Below are 16,373 nucleotides of genomic sequence, written 5' to 3' on the forward strand. Positions count from 1 at the left end.
GCCCCCCACCCTCGTGAGCACCTCCCGTATCTCCTGACGTGGAGTCCAAGTCTATCTGGTGGCTTTCGTTCCAAAAATAACTTCTCCAGTTGATTTCGTTCCGTTTCGACTCCGTTTGATATTCCTTTTCTTCGAAACACTGAAATAGGCATAAAACAGCAAATCTGGGCTGGGCCTCCGGTTAATAGGTTAGTCCCAATAATAATATAAAAATGGAAAATAAAGCCCAATATTGCCCAAAACAGTAGATAATATAGCATGGAGCAATCAAAAATTATAGATACGTTGGAGACGTATCAGACGTTAATTGATGACTCCACTAGATACTGTCTGAAGGAAATATGCCCTAGAGGCAATAATAAAGTTGTTATTTTATATTTCCTTATTCATGATAAATGTTTATTATTCATGCTAGAATTGTATTGATTGGAAACCTAAATACATGTGTGAATACATAGACAAACATTCTATCCCTAGCTCTACTTGACTAGCTCGTTGATCAGAGATGGTTAAGGATTCCTAACCATGGACATGAGTTGTCATTTGATAACGGGATCGCATCATTAGAGAATGATGTGATGGACAAGACCCATCCGTTAGCTTAGCATATTGATCGTTCTGTCTTATTGCTATTGCTTTCTTCATGTCAAATACATATTCCTTCGGGCAAGTAACATACCGATGGACAAAGGGAATTACATATGTTATCATAACGGTTTGACCGATAAAGATCTTTGTAGAATATGTAGAAGACAATATGGGCATCCAGGTTCTGCTGTTGGTTATTGACCGGAGAGGTGTCTTGGTCATGTCTACATAGTTCTCGAACCCGTAGGGTCCGCATGCTTAAAGTTCGATGATGATTTAGTATTATATGAGTTATGTGATTTGGTGACCGAATGTTGTTTGGAGTCCCGGATAAGATCACTGACATGACGAGGAGTCTCAAAATGGTAGAGAGGTTAAGATTGATATATAGGATGATAGTACTCGGACACCGGAAGTGTTTTGGAGGTACCGGGTACATATCGGGTCATCGGAAGGGGTTCCGGGCACCCCCGACAAAAGATATGGGCCTTATGGGACAAGAGGGGAAACACAACAGCCACCAGGGGCTGCTGCGCCCCCCATATGGGCCGCACAAGAGGAGAAGGAATGAGGGGATGGGAGAAGGAAAGGGGGGATTTGGCCTCCCCCTTCCTTCCCTCCTCCCTCCTCTTTCCTTCCCCCTCCGATAAATAAGCAAAGGGGGGGGGGGGCGCCGGCCATAGGAAGGCCCCAAGTAGGATGCGGCCTACTTGGGTGCCTCCTTGGCTACTGTGGCACCCCGGCTCAGAGCGACCGGTTTACCCTGTATTGCCAACCCACAGAGATCATGTCTTCTGGCAACACACAACATCTTGGTACAGAAATCACCGCTTTATTGAAACTACCGGAAGCATAGAGTGACATTACAACAAGTTGTGAGGCCCACTACTAGAGAAAACCTTACTAGTGGCGCTGGTTTTTTACATACCAGTAGCGCGGGCACCCGCGCTACTGCTAGGGCGCTACAGCTATTATTTAACAGTAGCGCGTTTCTAAACAAGCCCACAGAGATCATGTCTTCTGGCAACACACAACATCTTGGTACAGAAATCACCGCTTTATTGAAACTAGCGGAAGCATAGAGTGACATTACAACAAGTTGTGAGGCCCACTACTAGAGAAAACCTTACTAGTGGCACTGGTTTTTTACATACCAGTAGCGCGGGCACCCACGCTACTGCTAGGGCGCTACAGCTATTATTTAACAGTAGCGCGTTTCTAAACAAGCGCTGCAGCTAAAATAGTTAGTAGTAGCGCCTCTTTCTCCACCAACGCTACTACTATCATCACGTAGTAGTAGCGCCCTATTTTCTCCGCACGCTACAACTAGGTAAATAGAAATAAAAAATAAAAAAAACATTCAGATGTAATATTCATGGAAATCAAGACAAATCCAGTGCAAATAAACTAAGTTCACCTAACCATCTCACAAACATTAACAACAATACCACATTTAATATAACCACACAATCTCACAAACTCATATATAGTAGTCAACAATGCATGGATAGATCATAGTTGATAAGTCTATTAGGTAGTCATACTAGCATATATATGGTTCAACAGCCACACGCATGCATATGTAGTTCTAGATGATATCGATGACAACCATCATCCTCAAGCCTGGGCGGTGGGTGTTCCTGATAGTAATTAGGATTGCCTGTCCAACATGAAGATTCTTGCCGACGAGGAAGCTCTCCCACTCAACCGAGTTGAAGTGTGTGCGATCGTCCATGTCCAAGCCGTACGCACAAGTGGTGATGGAGCCTCTCGCAGTAAGGTGTATTCCAGCAGAGCCTTCTTCATCAGGCTTGATACCACAACTCTCAGATAGTCTCTTTGGCAATTTCTGAATAAGAAAAATATGTCAATTAATAAGTAGCCTCACACATTCTACACTATCAAAAGACAGTACTACATTTCTGCTAAGCATGAATTCTACTAATAAGTATATATGGATTCTACACTATTAACAGTTCTTTGGACTCTACACGAAGCATATATATCATCGGATTCACTAAGCATATAGATCATCGGATTCACTAAGCATATAAGATTCACTAAGCATATATATCATCGGACTCTACACTAAGTATAACAATAAAGCATATATATCATCGGATTCACTAAGCATATAGATCATCGGATTTACTAAGCATATAAGATTCACCAAGCATATATATCATCGGACTTTACACTAAGTACAACAATAAAGCATATAAGATTCACTAAGCATATACGATTCACTAAGCATATATATCATCGGACTCTACACTAAGTATAACAATAAAGCATATCATCAAATTATTACAGTAAATGCAACATACCATGATATGCCGATCAACCATGGTACTTGTCAGGCGGGTCACGAATGGCACCCCGATGAAGTCAGCACGTGGCGGAATGATGTCCCATAGGTTGCACACCTCCTCCTCGCTCAACCTCATTCTTTGAGCTATGATGGCTTCACCAAGTGGGTCGTCATCATCCTCATCATCCTCATCATCTTCATCATCTTCTTCTTTGTTGACATAAATCACGGCCAGCTTGGATCTTTCAGCTCTGAAGGAGAAGCTGGTCAACTCACCACCGGTGATACGCATGTGGGCGATGAAACGGACCCATCCATCTCCTCCCACATGCGTCATATTTCGTCATTTCTCGACCTCCATAGTGTAGGCCCCCCAGGAGCCTCAAAGGTCACAGTCTCCGGTCAGCTTGTTGAATTCTGACCACACATTGCATGGAACGATCTGTGTACAAAAAGCAAAATGATATATACACGATACATTAATGCCAATAACACTAAAAACAAAATAGTGGTTACTAGTTTCATATAATTTATTACCGCCGCATGAAGAAAACTAGACTCGAAGTAGATGCCGAACAGCGTGCTAGTTGCAAGGCTGCTGGCGCACCTTGACTTGCACCGTCGACATGGTGGTGGTGGTGGTGGCGCCATTTCCCTAAAGCAATATGATTAAAGGATTAACGATCCAAAAAGTAAACATAAAGTTTTCAATACACATCAGGTTTTGAATAATATACGCATCAGGTTCACATCATAGAGAATACACATGAGGTTCACATGGCAAACAAAATAACAACTAAATTGTAGTTCAGTTCAGACAATAACCTAATAGAAATCATGTAACCCAAACAGAGCCTAATAATAAGATAAATGGCATATTGCCATTATTGCGCAAGCAGACAAGCAAAAGTAGTTCAATCCCTAAATACAAAAGTTGAACCAGCTTAGAATCTTTCAAAACAGCACGACACAAGATTCACAAAACACAATAAGTAAACATCCATTCCACCTTTGGCATCAGATGCACAATAATTAAAACTATAAAAGGCAAACACCCCCCTTCTAGATCAGATACAACTCTTTGTCTATCTGTGTTTTCTTTTTCTGAAATTTACCAAAAATGGGCTCACTAACAACATCAGATGGATAGCGATTTTTCTCTACTCTCTCCCCAATTCACATGTGGCTGAAAATGTAGCCAACATTTTCTACTACAGAATATAAGCACAAGACTAAGAGGTAATACAAGGGAAGAGCAATCGCACACACAGACAAAATATAAGCATTTTTTCGAAACGGGTATTAGCATATATTCAAATGCGCACCATAACAACTTGGCAATTTGAGCATCACCACATATAGATACTCTCTTCAACCTGAAGAGTATCGAATCAAGCATTGATTTTTCCATGAAACCACATAACAATGAGGGCTTCTTGGTCATATCTTTATGTGCATCAACAAAGAAGCCAGTGGATCAAATTCACACATAGGGTAGCTCACGAGGATACAGACATTTAGAACTTTAAGAAGAACTGGCACAATAAACATCGTTCATATGAAAGGAGGAGCATTCAGGACATAACCCTAGTGTCAGAAAAGAACCCCTCTCTAAACCCTAGAACACTAGGCACCGCCGCCGCCACTGCTCCAGGGACAGCAGCCAAGAATTGAAACCCAAGTTTCAATTATATGTGCTAAAAGACTCTACTTCTCTAGCTACTTCTCTCTACTCTCTCCTAAGTTTCGGTGAGCAACAAAAAGCCTCTACTTCTCTCACCTAACCCCTCTCTCTACTCTCTCCCCAATCACGCGAGGAAACAAGCCTGGAACAAGTCGCATCGAAGCGCGGAGCCACCGTGCAATCCCTAAATCCCTTTCCCCCACGTGAAATCCCAAAACATGGCGAGCCGTCGCGGCGAATCGATTGGAGCCTAGCTAGTGTGGCGCGCGCAGGGAGGAGGAGATCGAGGGGGACTTACGGGGCTGGAGCGTCGGAGGAGGCGAGAGGCGACCGCGCGTGGTGGTGGTGCACGACACCGTCGACGGGGGTGAGGCAGCCGGGGAGGAACCCTAACCGCGGCGGCGGCGGCGGGCGGAGTCGAGCGGAGGGGATCGATTGTGAGAGTGAGGGGCGGGGGGGGGGGCGCTCGGGCTGGTTTTCTATTCCTCTAGTAGTATTGCTGGGTAGAGGCCGGCGCTACTGCTAAGCCCACCAGCTGTAGCGCCCATTCAAAACAAACACTACAGGTAAGTGGGCTACTGTTTTTGCCCTGCGGCCCATGTAACAGCAGCGCGGCCCAAGCTACCAAACGCTGCTGTTATTTATTAGTAGTAGCGTGTTTTCTACCCAGCGCTACTGGTAAATACCAGTAGCGTGGGGTCATAAACAAGTGCTACTGGTAAACTTCTATCTATAAGCATTTTCCTAGTAGTGGCCAAGCGGCACACTCGGTGCGGCTGAACAATATGTACATTATTTAGTAGACATAAAGGGGCCTCGAACACGACGTCTACATGGCAGTGGAACAACGACATAGCGGGACTCCATAGCACAGGGACACCGATGTGGACACGGTCTAGACACGGCAGCTCTCCGATCCAGTTAGACTTTCCTGAAATCTGGCATAACACGCCAGGTCGGTACATTGAATTTACTTGCAAGCTCATAATAACCATAACCATAATGACAAACAACATCATGACACTTAATCAAGTTAAATGCACCCAACAACATGCTACTCATGCAGTGAAACCAAACTTGTGCATCGAGTCACGGGGACTCCCTTACCAACTAGTTGCCTCGCAACCGAATAGTGCTCATGACAAAGTACGAACGGAACCATACTTGGTCCAACTGGTTACCTTGTAACCAAATCGTGATCGCTCACGGATCACAGATAAAACCACAACAGTCAGCCTCCCAGATCACAGATAAAATCGTGATCGTGCAATGCATGTTGATTAGTGTGCAAGTTTCTTTAATAACAGTTGATCCATGGTGTGACTTACTTACGAACTGGGCCCTTATCCGCGGGCGCGGCTATCGATAGATTAATACACTCTGTAGAGGTAGCGCACTTTACCCACACCATGGAACCCATGGCCCCACCCTCCCATCCGGGTGGACCAACGGCATTCCGACAAAACTCTCCCATTGCCATGACACTCTTACGGTCACTCCGACCAACTCCCCACTGGGATTAGTCCTGGGTGACCCAGCCTACCTGTCGGTGTCAAAACCGGCGGATCTCGGGTAGGGGGTCCCTAACTGTGCGTCTAGGCTGGATGGTAATAGGAGGCAAGGGACACGATGTTTTACCCAGGTTCGGGCCCTCTTGATGGAGGTAAAACCCTACGTCCTGCTTGATTAATATTGATGATATAGGTAGTACAAGAGTAGATCTACCACGAGATCAGAGAGGCTAAACCCTAGAAGCTAGCCTATGGTATGATTGTATGTTATGATTGTTGTCCTACGGACTAAAACCCTTCAGTTTATATAGACACCGGAGAGGGTTAGGGTTACACAAGGTCGGTTACAAAGGAGGAGATATCCATATACGTATTGCCTAGCTTGCCTTCCATGCCAAGTAGAGTCCCATCCGGACACGAGACGAAGTCTTCAATCTTGTATCTTCATAGTCTAACAGTCCGACTAATGGAGATAGTCCGGCTGTTCGGAGACCCCCTAATCCAGGACTCCCTCAGTAGCCCCTGAACCAGGCTTCAATGACGATGAGTCCGGCGCGCAGTATTATCTTCGGCATTACAAGGCGGGTTCCTTCTTTGAATACATCACAGAAGAATTTGAATACGAGGATAGTGTCCGACCCTGCAAAATAAGTTCCACATTCCACCGCAGAGAGAATAATTTTTCCGCAGATCTAGTTTGCTGGCTTGTTTTGGCAGCATGACGTTATGTCATGGCCCGGTGATTATTCGAACCATTTCTTTTAACCAGCTCCACACATAACGCGAGGCGGTTTCTTGACACGTCTTGCCGAAGCGGAGATCATGTTCCCCCAATTACGAGATTCTCATTAATGCGGTCGTGGGTAACCCAACTGTGTCTAGGACTCCTAGATTATAGGCAAGTCCCAAACGGCTACGGAGAGGACGCTTGATATTCACCCTCTTTATAAGGGGACAAGGTTTTCACTTTTTCTCTCTCGTGCTCAATCGAACCCTTCACCGCCTCGAGTTCTAACACCCAAAGCCCAGGTTAGGTGCTCCGGATCTTCAATCATGTCCGGATCTAGCCTTCAAGGCCGATGGACGCCCTCCTCCATTACGGAAGAGGACATTAAGAAGTTGAGGGAGGCCAGATACCTGACCGCCGAGGTTTCGCATCGGCTGCCTGCTCGAGGGTAGATCATCCCTACTCCCGAACCCAACGAGAATGTTGTGTTCGTCTCCCACTTCCTCCGAGGTCTAGGCCTCACTCTGGATCCTTTCATCATGGGTTTGATGTTCTATTACGGGCTAGATTTCCACGATCTAGCTCCGGACTCTTTTCTCCCCATCTCGACATTTATTGTCATGTGTGAGGCCTTCCTCCGCGTTACCCCTCACTTTGGCCTGTGGCTCAAGACCTTTGAAGTAAAGCCGAAGATGATCGAGGGGCAACATGCAGCGTGCAGAGGTGCATCAATAGGCAAGATGGCAGGAGCTCCATGGACGAAAGGTTCCTTTCCAGAGGTGTCCGAATTATGGCAACGGGAGTGGTTTTACGTCACGGCTCCCAGAAGTGCCAAGTGGGCGGCTGCCCCCACTTTCCGCTCGGGCCCCCCACCACAACTGATGTCATGGATTAGTAGAGGTATGAGCTGGGGTCCAGCCAAGGACGTGCCTATACTGCAAAGCTGCATTCGAGATCTCTTTGAGGGAGATTTTAATTTGGTTGCGGTAATACAAGTTATGCTGGTTCGTCAAGTCCAGCCTTGCAAACCCCGGCCCCTTCGCTTGTGGGAGTTCAACCCAGAGGGACCACGTGCCATTCAGAGATTCCTCGGCCTGACGCACGAGGAGATGTACAAGTCATTCTTTGGACCTCAAGTAGAATGTCCGGATATTACCGAGGACGTGGGCCTGAGCAGTAACCGCGCCGCCGAACAAGTAAGAAATCCTCTAGCTGAACACACTGTCTTTTATTCGAAGTTATTTCTGAGAGTTCACTTTTTGACCAGGACTGGCTAACAAAGGCGAAGATGATTCGGTGTTGGGACCCCCTCCCTGAGGGTTTGGCAAATCCGGTATTGGAAAAGATGCGCGAGGTCGCACCTTGCCCAGAGCCCTTGAAGGAAGATACCGGGGGGATAATACGGGCGGACGCGGGCCCCCGTTGCTGCCCGTTCCAACCGAGGGAACAAGCGTCACCACGAAGGAGGACGACCGGGGGAGGAAAAGGACTGCTTCCGAGGATCCGGAAGCCGAAGCCTCCAAACGGGAGAAGAAGTCTCCCACAGACGGTCCTGCCCCGGTGGGTGCTTTTGCCGCACAAAGTCCGCGGGGGGATCAACCCTCCAACGAGTCGTAAGTGATCCAAAATACTTTAATAGTAAAGGTACGCTATCTTTTTTCTCTGAGAAAATAACCACCGTATATATCTTGCAGTTCGGGCCTTAGCCCCTCTCAAATGAGCTCGTCTTCGGGGGATCTTCTTCCAGAGATGATGGAGAGCGAAACGCCTCCCCCGGACTCCTCCGCTCCAGAAGCGGGCGACCCCGAAGTGTCGTCACGGAGGGCCTCTCCGGATCTGGTGAGGCCAGAAGATAATCCCGTAGACCCCCGAAGTCCGCAGTGTCCGGCTCCCGAAGAGAGCATACAAAAGAGTCTGGCACCGTCTGGTGTGCGGTCGGACGTTCTGAGGGAGTTGGTGGGGCGAGCGGCCATCTCAGAAGAACACCGTATGCTGATGGGTACGGTGATGGAGAGAATCTCGTCCGCCGAAAGTGGATTACATGAAGCCTTTACGAGTCTACTGACAGGCTTTGAGGTACGTGAGATAATATGTGATAGTACTGCACATGTTAGGTGTGCCCTGTGTAGATAGTAGCCCCTGAGACTCTGGTTGTCGTCGAGAACGGCGGCGAACAGAGGATCATATTCCCAGGCAATAACCAGACTGCCCCTATGTGCAAGTGGTGGAAGCTCCGGTGGCTAGCCGGACTAGTGAGTTTGGCAAATTAAAACGACAACTGGATGCGGCAGACGCTGACATCGAGCTTGTTAACAAGAGCTTGACGAGGCACAGGGTAAGTGTTATTTATCCGGTGAATGCCATATAGTAAGAGCAGCATGACGCCAGTATCTTTAATATGTTGTGACTGCAGATGGAGCTGCCACCATGGAAGCCTTGCGGGCAGAACTTGCCCGAGCCAAGGAACAATCGAGGATTAGTAATGCGGCTACTTTGAAGGTGGCCGAAGAGTTGAAAGCCGAGAAGGCCGCACATTGAGAGAGCCAAGAGAAGATGGCCAAGACGGCCGTAGAATTAAAAGACACTGCCGATCATTGCCGGGTCCTTGAAAAAGAAAACCGAGCGAAGGCAACAGACCTTGAGAAGGCCATGGTGGCGGACAAAGACACCCGTTCTTCTATGAGAGCGAAGAAGGAGGAGCTGCGGGAAGCCTGGGATATTGTGACTAGGAAACCCTTCATGTTACGGAGGAAGTTCGGAGATCCACGGTATGCCCCTCTAGATCGGCTGTGGAGTTCGGCAGATGCGTATGTGGATTTGGCGGCGAGCGCTGCCGATGCGGCCAAGTACTTCCAAGGTCAGACAGATCGTGAAGTGGACAAGCTGTTCTGGATGCAATTCCACGTTCCAGAGAGTCCGCTTTCATTGACTGACCAGCTAACCGAATGGGCCGAACTGAATAGGTTGTCCGGACTCGCCATGAGGTCTGTTGTGGATCAGCTATGGCCGGAAAGGCCAAAGCCGAACAACTATTTCAGCTTAGTGCAGCAGATCCTTGATGCGGTGCCGCGCATTAATGTGATGAAGAGGTCGACGTGCATAGAAGGCTCGCGGATGGCCCTTGCCCGTGTTAAAGCATACTGGGCAGAGATGGACGCTACCACTGTTGCGGCGCAGGGTTCGGCCTTAGGCCGGGTGGCTGCCGAGCACTATTTCGAGGAGGTTCTCGAGGGTGCTCGTTTGATAGAGGCCCAGTGCTCGAAGAATATTATGTTTGAGTGATATGTATTCTCATTGTAAGCACAATGCTTTTATGAAGTTTTTATAAGGTTGTGTTTATACTTTTACCTGGAAGTAGTATGATGCCTCCCGTGCGGCCGTTTATGTATACATGTGTATAACCTGAAAGATTGCAGCTGTCGGCTTCAACCCCCACGCATATAATGTGGAGGTGCTCACAAAAAATGAGTGTTCACACTTAACCCAACGTCTTGGTCCTATTAAGGAGGTGATAGCGTAGCGAGCGAGGCAACCGGACTATAATGCTTTAACACTTCCACATAGCCATAGGAGTTTGACAGTGGGGCTACTAGATAGCCCCTGGTGGCTCCGCACTCTCCCGATCGCGGGGTGCGTACATGCCTGGCCGGAAAATGGCCCTTCGTTAAGGCAGAGGAATTCTAACATTCCGATAGGTCACCGAGTGGTTGGCCAGTCTCACGCTATATCATGACAGTCAGTTTTCGGCTTTCTCTACTGAGGTGCTCGTCCGGATGAACCAGGGTACAATCGCAGTAGTTCTCCTGGTGCTACCTTAGCCGGTAAAGCGGAACGTAAGGCACCAAAACACAGGAGCCGGGCAAACCCAACATTTGACCAAAGACAATGATTCGGAGCTGATGCATATAAGGCCAAACTCGCGATGCCGAACACTCCCTAAGGTACTCGGTCTTTATGGTATAAACCGGGCCTAAATAGTGCCCTTCGCAAGAAGCCCCTTGTGTCCAGGTACGTGCATTATTCTGGCGTGGCCACATGCCAAGACGTCAGCATCCTTCTCAACTGTGCTGAGAATTCGGTGGATATGTATCAACAAGAGACAGTAAAAAAGGTTTACAGAGGGTCTTAATCTAAAAAGAATCCTTGGAGCGGGTCCCTGCTGCACGTCTGCGCCTGTGTCTCCGTTGTGCCGTATCTTGGACGGGTGTAGCACGATGATCATCTGTAAAAGAGAGGAACTTAGGTGAAAAAGTTGTCGTGCAAAAGGATAGTTTTTAAGCTAACCAAGTATGATTCAAGATGAGTAAAAATTGCCACTTGTCTACATGCTTGGGCCCCTTGTATAGGGGTGTGACCATTGATCCGGTATGGATTACATATAGCTGTGCCGGACTCGTCTAACCGTGTCCGAGGTCTTGACGACCTGTTAAATGCTTTAGTTGGTGAGGCCGTTTTTAGTTTGCGGCTGGCAAGGCAGCCGCACTCTCTTCCTCACCGCAAAGATCGCTTAATACTTCCGTTTACTGTAATGATGCCACGTGGACCGGGCATCTTGAGTGTGAGGGAAGCGTAGTGCGGTATTGCATTAAAGCGAGCGAAAGCTTCGCGTCCAAGTAGTGCTTGAGCGATGTGAAATGTTAAATGTTTGCTACGGAAGTTATCGGGGGAGCCGAATATAACTTTTAGTAACAGGAAGCCCGTGCAATGAGCCCCTGGGCCTGGCGTTACTCCTTTAAAGGTAGTATTGCTATGGCAAATTTTTGTTGGGTTTATCCCCATTTCGCGGATTCTATCCTGATATATCAGGTTTAGACTGCTGCCACCGTCCATCAGGACTCGTGTGAAGTGATATCCGTCAATTATTGGGTCTAATACCAGGGCAGCCCATCCTATACGCCGGATACTTGCTGAGTAATCATGATGGTCGAAAGTGATCGGTTGAGACGACCAGTGGCAGGACTCCGCAGTGATAGGCACTTGGGCATATTTTTCTGGGAGTGCCGTTTTGTTTCTTCCCTTGATCACGTGTAACACGTTTACTGTTTTGACTTCTGGTGGGAATTTCTTTTGTTCCCCAGTGTCTTGCTTGAGAGGCTCATCCTCGTCTTCGCTTGGTGTATCCTCCCCCTTGTGTACGGCGTTGAGCTTACCGGACTGCTTGAAGACCCAACATTCTCTGTGGGTATGATTAGCAGGTTTACCAGGGGTGCTATGGATCTGACATATTTGGTCCAGGATTTTGTTTAGGCTGGACAGTTCATCTCTAGCGCCTTTAGAGGGCGGCTTTTGCTGACCTGGCCGAGACCTTTTGAATCCGGCGTTTACTGCCGTGCTCTTCGTGCTGTCTTCTTTATTCCGGCGTTTGTTACTGCTGTTGCACCGTGATTTCCCGTTTCCATCTCTAACTTCAGATGTACTGGGGTTGCTGGTGCTGCATCTGGCTAGCCAGCTGTTCTCACCCGCGCAAAAGCGGGTCATGAGGCTTGTTAATGCTGCCATTGTTCTCGGCTTTTCTTAGCCAAGGTGTCTGGCGAGCCATTCGTCCCGGACACTATGCTTAAAAGCTGCCAAGGCTTCGGCGTCCGGACAGTCGACAACTTGGTTCTTTTTAGTAAGAAACCTGTTCCAAAAGTTTTCGGGCTGACTCTCCGGGTTGTTGAGTTATATGACTCAAATCGTCCGCGTCCGGAGGTCGGACATAAGTCCCTTGAAAATTTGCCCGAAAAGCGTCTTCGAGCTCTTCCCAGCTTCCAATGGAGTTTTCGGGGAGGCCTTTAAGCCAGTGACGAGCTGGCCCTTTCAGCTTGAGGGGTAAGTACTTGATGGCGTGGAGATCATCTCCTCGAGCCATATGGATATGGAGGATATAATCCTCAATCCAGACCCCAGGGTCTGTTGTTCCGTCATATGCCTCTATGTTTACGGGTTTGAATCCCTCTGGAAATTCATGGTCCAGCACCTCATCGGTGAAACATAGGGAGTGTGCGGCACCCCTGTATCTGGGTGTACCGCGTTGTTCGGATGTTTGTTGTGTTACATTCTATGCTGGGGCGCGCTTGCGTGGTCCATAGATGGATCTAGTTGCGCCGTCCTTTTGGTGCGAGAGCCCTCGCCTGGATCGTGTATTGGCTTGTGAGTGGCGTTGTTTGCCGCTCGATGTTGGCCGTGAGGTCGTCTATCCGGCCAGGTGGCTGTTTTGATTTTTGGTTGTGGGGGGTCTGAGGCCTCCTCATCGAATTCAGATAGCAACTTTCGCTTTGGGTAGCTCTTGGTGGGGCGATTGTCGCCGTACCTCACTGCTGTGTTGAGTACTTTACTCCATCTGATTTGGAGTGTGTCTTGCGTGGCCTTGAGCCTTTGCTTCTGCTTTTTCAGACTCCTCGCGGTGGCAACGAGCCTTTGACGGGCATTCTGCTGCTCCGGGTGCCTGTCCGGCATTATGTCATCCGGACTATTATCTTTGACAGAATTGGTTTGTTCGGTTTGATTCTCTGTATTGCCGTGGTCCGGCAGGGGTTCGCCCTGCTCCAACGCTGGGTCTGTATGATCGTTATTTCTGCCGAGGCGGGTTTTGGGGCGGCGCTTGCGCCGCCGCTTTGAATGCTTCTCGAGGGAACAAGCCTTCGGTGCGTCCTTCCGTTCCTCGTCGTCGTCTTCTTTTGGTGTGTCCACCATGTATACATCATATGATGAAGTGGACGTCCAGCGCCCTGTGGGCGGTGCTTCCTTTTCGCCTCCCGCATCGTCGTCCATACCGTCGGTGTCTTCGGAGTCGAAGTCGAGCATGTCGGTTGAGTAATCGAAAGTGGCTATTAAGTGGGTGGTGGGTGGGCGTCGAATTTCTTTGTCGTCCGCATCCCAATCTTGTTGGCCGTAATCCTGCCAGGGCTCTCCTGACAAAGAGAGAGACCTTAGTGACTTCAGAATATCGCCGAAGGGCGAGTGCTGAAAGATATCCACGGCGGTGAATTCCATGATCGGCGCCCAATAGGATTCGATTGGCAGGGGCGCGGGCGGGTCGGAGTCAGAAAAAGAGTCCGGCACCTTGGAGTCACGGGCTGCGCAGAGGGTTATGCTGGTGTTCGGCTCGATCGCCGTTGAGACTGCAGCCCCTGAGGCGGTGTCTAACCATCCGTCCTCGATTGGCGCAGTTGGCTCCGAATTAAGGGTCGGAGCTGATGCGGGCGCGACTTCTGGGTTACTGTTCGGCGGCAGAGCTAGGTCATACCCATCGCGACAGTGCGGCGCGCCCGGCTGTGGCTCGAATCCGTCGAAGATCAAGTCTCCGCGGATGTCGGCCGTGTAGTTCAAACTTCCAAATCTGACCTGATGGCCAGGGGCGTAGCTTTCAATCTACTCCAGATGGCCAAGCGAATTAGTCCGCAGTGCAAAGCCGCCGAATACGAAGATCTGTCTGGGGAGCAAAGTCTCACCCTGGACCGCATCGCTATCGATGATAGTAGGAGCCATCAAGCCTAACGGCGACGACACAGAGGAACTCTCAATGAAAGCACCAATGTCGGTGTCAAAACCGGCGGATCTCGGGTAGGGGGTCCCGAACTGTGCGTCTAGGCTGGATGGTAACAGGAGGCAAGGGACACGAGTTTTACCTAGGTTCGGGCCCTCTTGATGGAGGTAAAACCCTACGTCCTGCTTGATTAATATTGATGATATAGGTAGTACAAGAGTAGATCTACCGCGAGATCAGAGAGGCTAAACCCTAGAAGCTAGCCTATGGTATGATTGTATGTTATGGTTGTTGTCCTACGGACTAAAACCCTTTGGTTTATATAGACACCGGAGAGGGTTAGGGTTACACAAGGTCGGTTACAGAGGAGGAGATATCCATATACGTACTGCCTAGCTTGCCTTCCACGTCAAGTAGAGTCCCATCCGGACATGAGACGAAGTCTTCAATCTTGTATCTTCCTAGTCTAGCAGTCCGGCTAATGGAGATAGTCCGGCTGTCCGGAGACCCCCTAATCCAGGACTCCGTCACTACCAAAGGCAAAACTACCACCGTCGTGGCAAACAAACAGTCCCAAACAGGGACACTGTACCATAACAACAATAGGTTCACAAGGTTATGTTTGCTTACCGGGCTAGGGTAACGCACGCCCATAACCTTCCCTCTCTGGAGGTACCGACAAAAGGCATGACAATGGACGACTACCGGCCTCCCCACAAAGGCAAGTGTGGTTGCACTCGTCAGCCCGATTCAGTGGCACCATGACCCGACCAACTTTATGTTCAAGTTCAATTATCATCAGGTTTAACTTGAAATAAAAAGGCTCAAGTCAAAATATGCCATGCTTATGCAACCATATATCATGCATCACAAATCACAACAGATCAACTTCATTCAAAGTTCTACTTGCACAAACTTAGCTTTCAACATTTCTGGTTCTTTCTTACTTGTTATTTGTACTCATCACTTTAGTTGGCATTAATCAAATAAAACTTATCTTAGCATGAATATAGCAAAAAATAAGACCGATAATCATATCACCATAATCATGTCAAACTTACTTAGATCAACTACTCAAGCTACGCCTCACTAGTTCAAGCATTCACTTCTGTTAACTAAACCTTTTGATCACGAAAAACTAAATAACACAAGCATTAATTATTTTACCACTATATGCAATGAATAATATATATATATATATATATATTCAATTAGAAAATCATGAATATTGCAAAGACACCATGATAATGATGTTGTGGCTTGCCTTAGTGCAGCGGAGCTTCACACTCCTCCTGGATGCCTTCAAGACAAGCTTCACCTTCTGAAAATAATTCAAATGACAAAAAGAAAATACCAAGAACACTTCTAAAAAATCACCAGAAATTCTAGGCAGCAAGCAAAACTCCCATCTTGGGTGTGCTGCTAGAGTTTTCCAGTAAGAACAGAATGCAAAAAGAATCAACTCATTTGGACTTGTAGAATAAGAGTTAGAGTTGGTCAAAGTTCTTGTCAAATTTAAACTAAATTTGAATTAGAAAGAAAATCCAGGGGGGTGACGTCGAAGGCGTAAAATGCCCGGGCGCCACCACTCATACCTCTTCGGGCACGGCCTGAGTGGCTAACAGCGGGCCCTGCTGGTCAGGTCGGAGGGGGGAGAGGGAGAGAGACAGAGCACGGCGAGGCTCCGCCGGAGCGCACGTCGGTGAGGAGGGCTCTATGGCCAGATCCACAGGGATAAGATTGAAGAGGAGGTCGAGGCGCACCTGCCCGTACCCGTAGCGTGGCTAGGGTGGCCGGACGGGGTCGGGATGGAGCTCTCCAGTGGCGGCAGCGGGCGGGGCTCGTCGGAGTTGGTGATTCCGGCGAGGTGAGGTCGGTCCAGCAGCTCCAACGGCACCAGCTCGCACCAGTGGACCACCACGAACGCGCCCGAGGAGTCGGTGGAGCACGAGCGGCTCTGGAGAGGGAGGGAGCCTAGGACGGGGATCGCCGGCGAGCTCGGGACGGGGGTGACGGCCAGAGGCCTGCCCAGCCGGGCTGCGGCTTCCTACGGGGTCGTGGTGATGTGGTGGTGGTGAGTGAGG

This window comes from Triticum dicoccoides, chromosome 2A (assembly GCF_002162155.2).
Source record: "Triticum dicoccoides isolate Atlit2015 ecotype Zavitan chromosome 2A, WEW_v2.0, whole genome shotgun sequence".
Taxonomy (NCBI): domain Eukaryota; kingdom Viridiplantae; phylum Streptophyta; class Magnoliopsida; order Poales; family Poaceae; genus Triticum; species Triticum dicoccoides.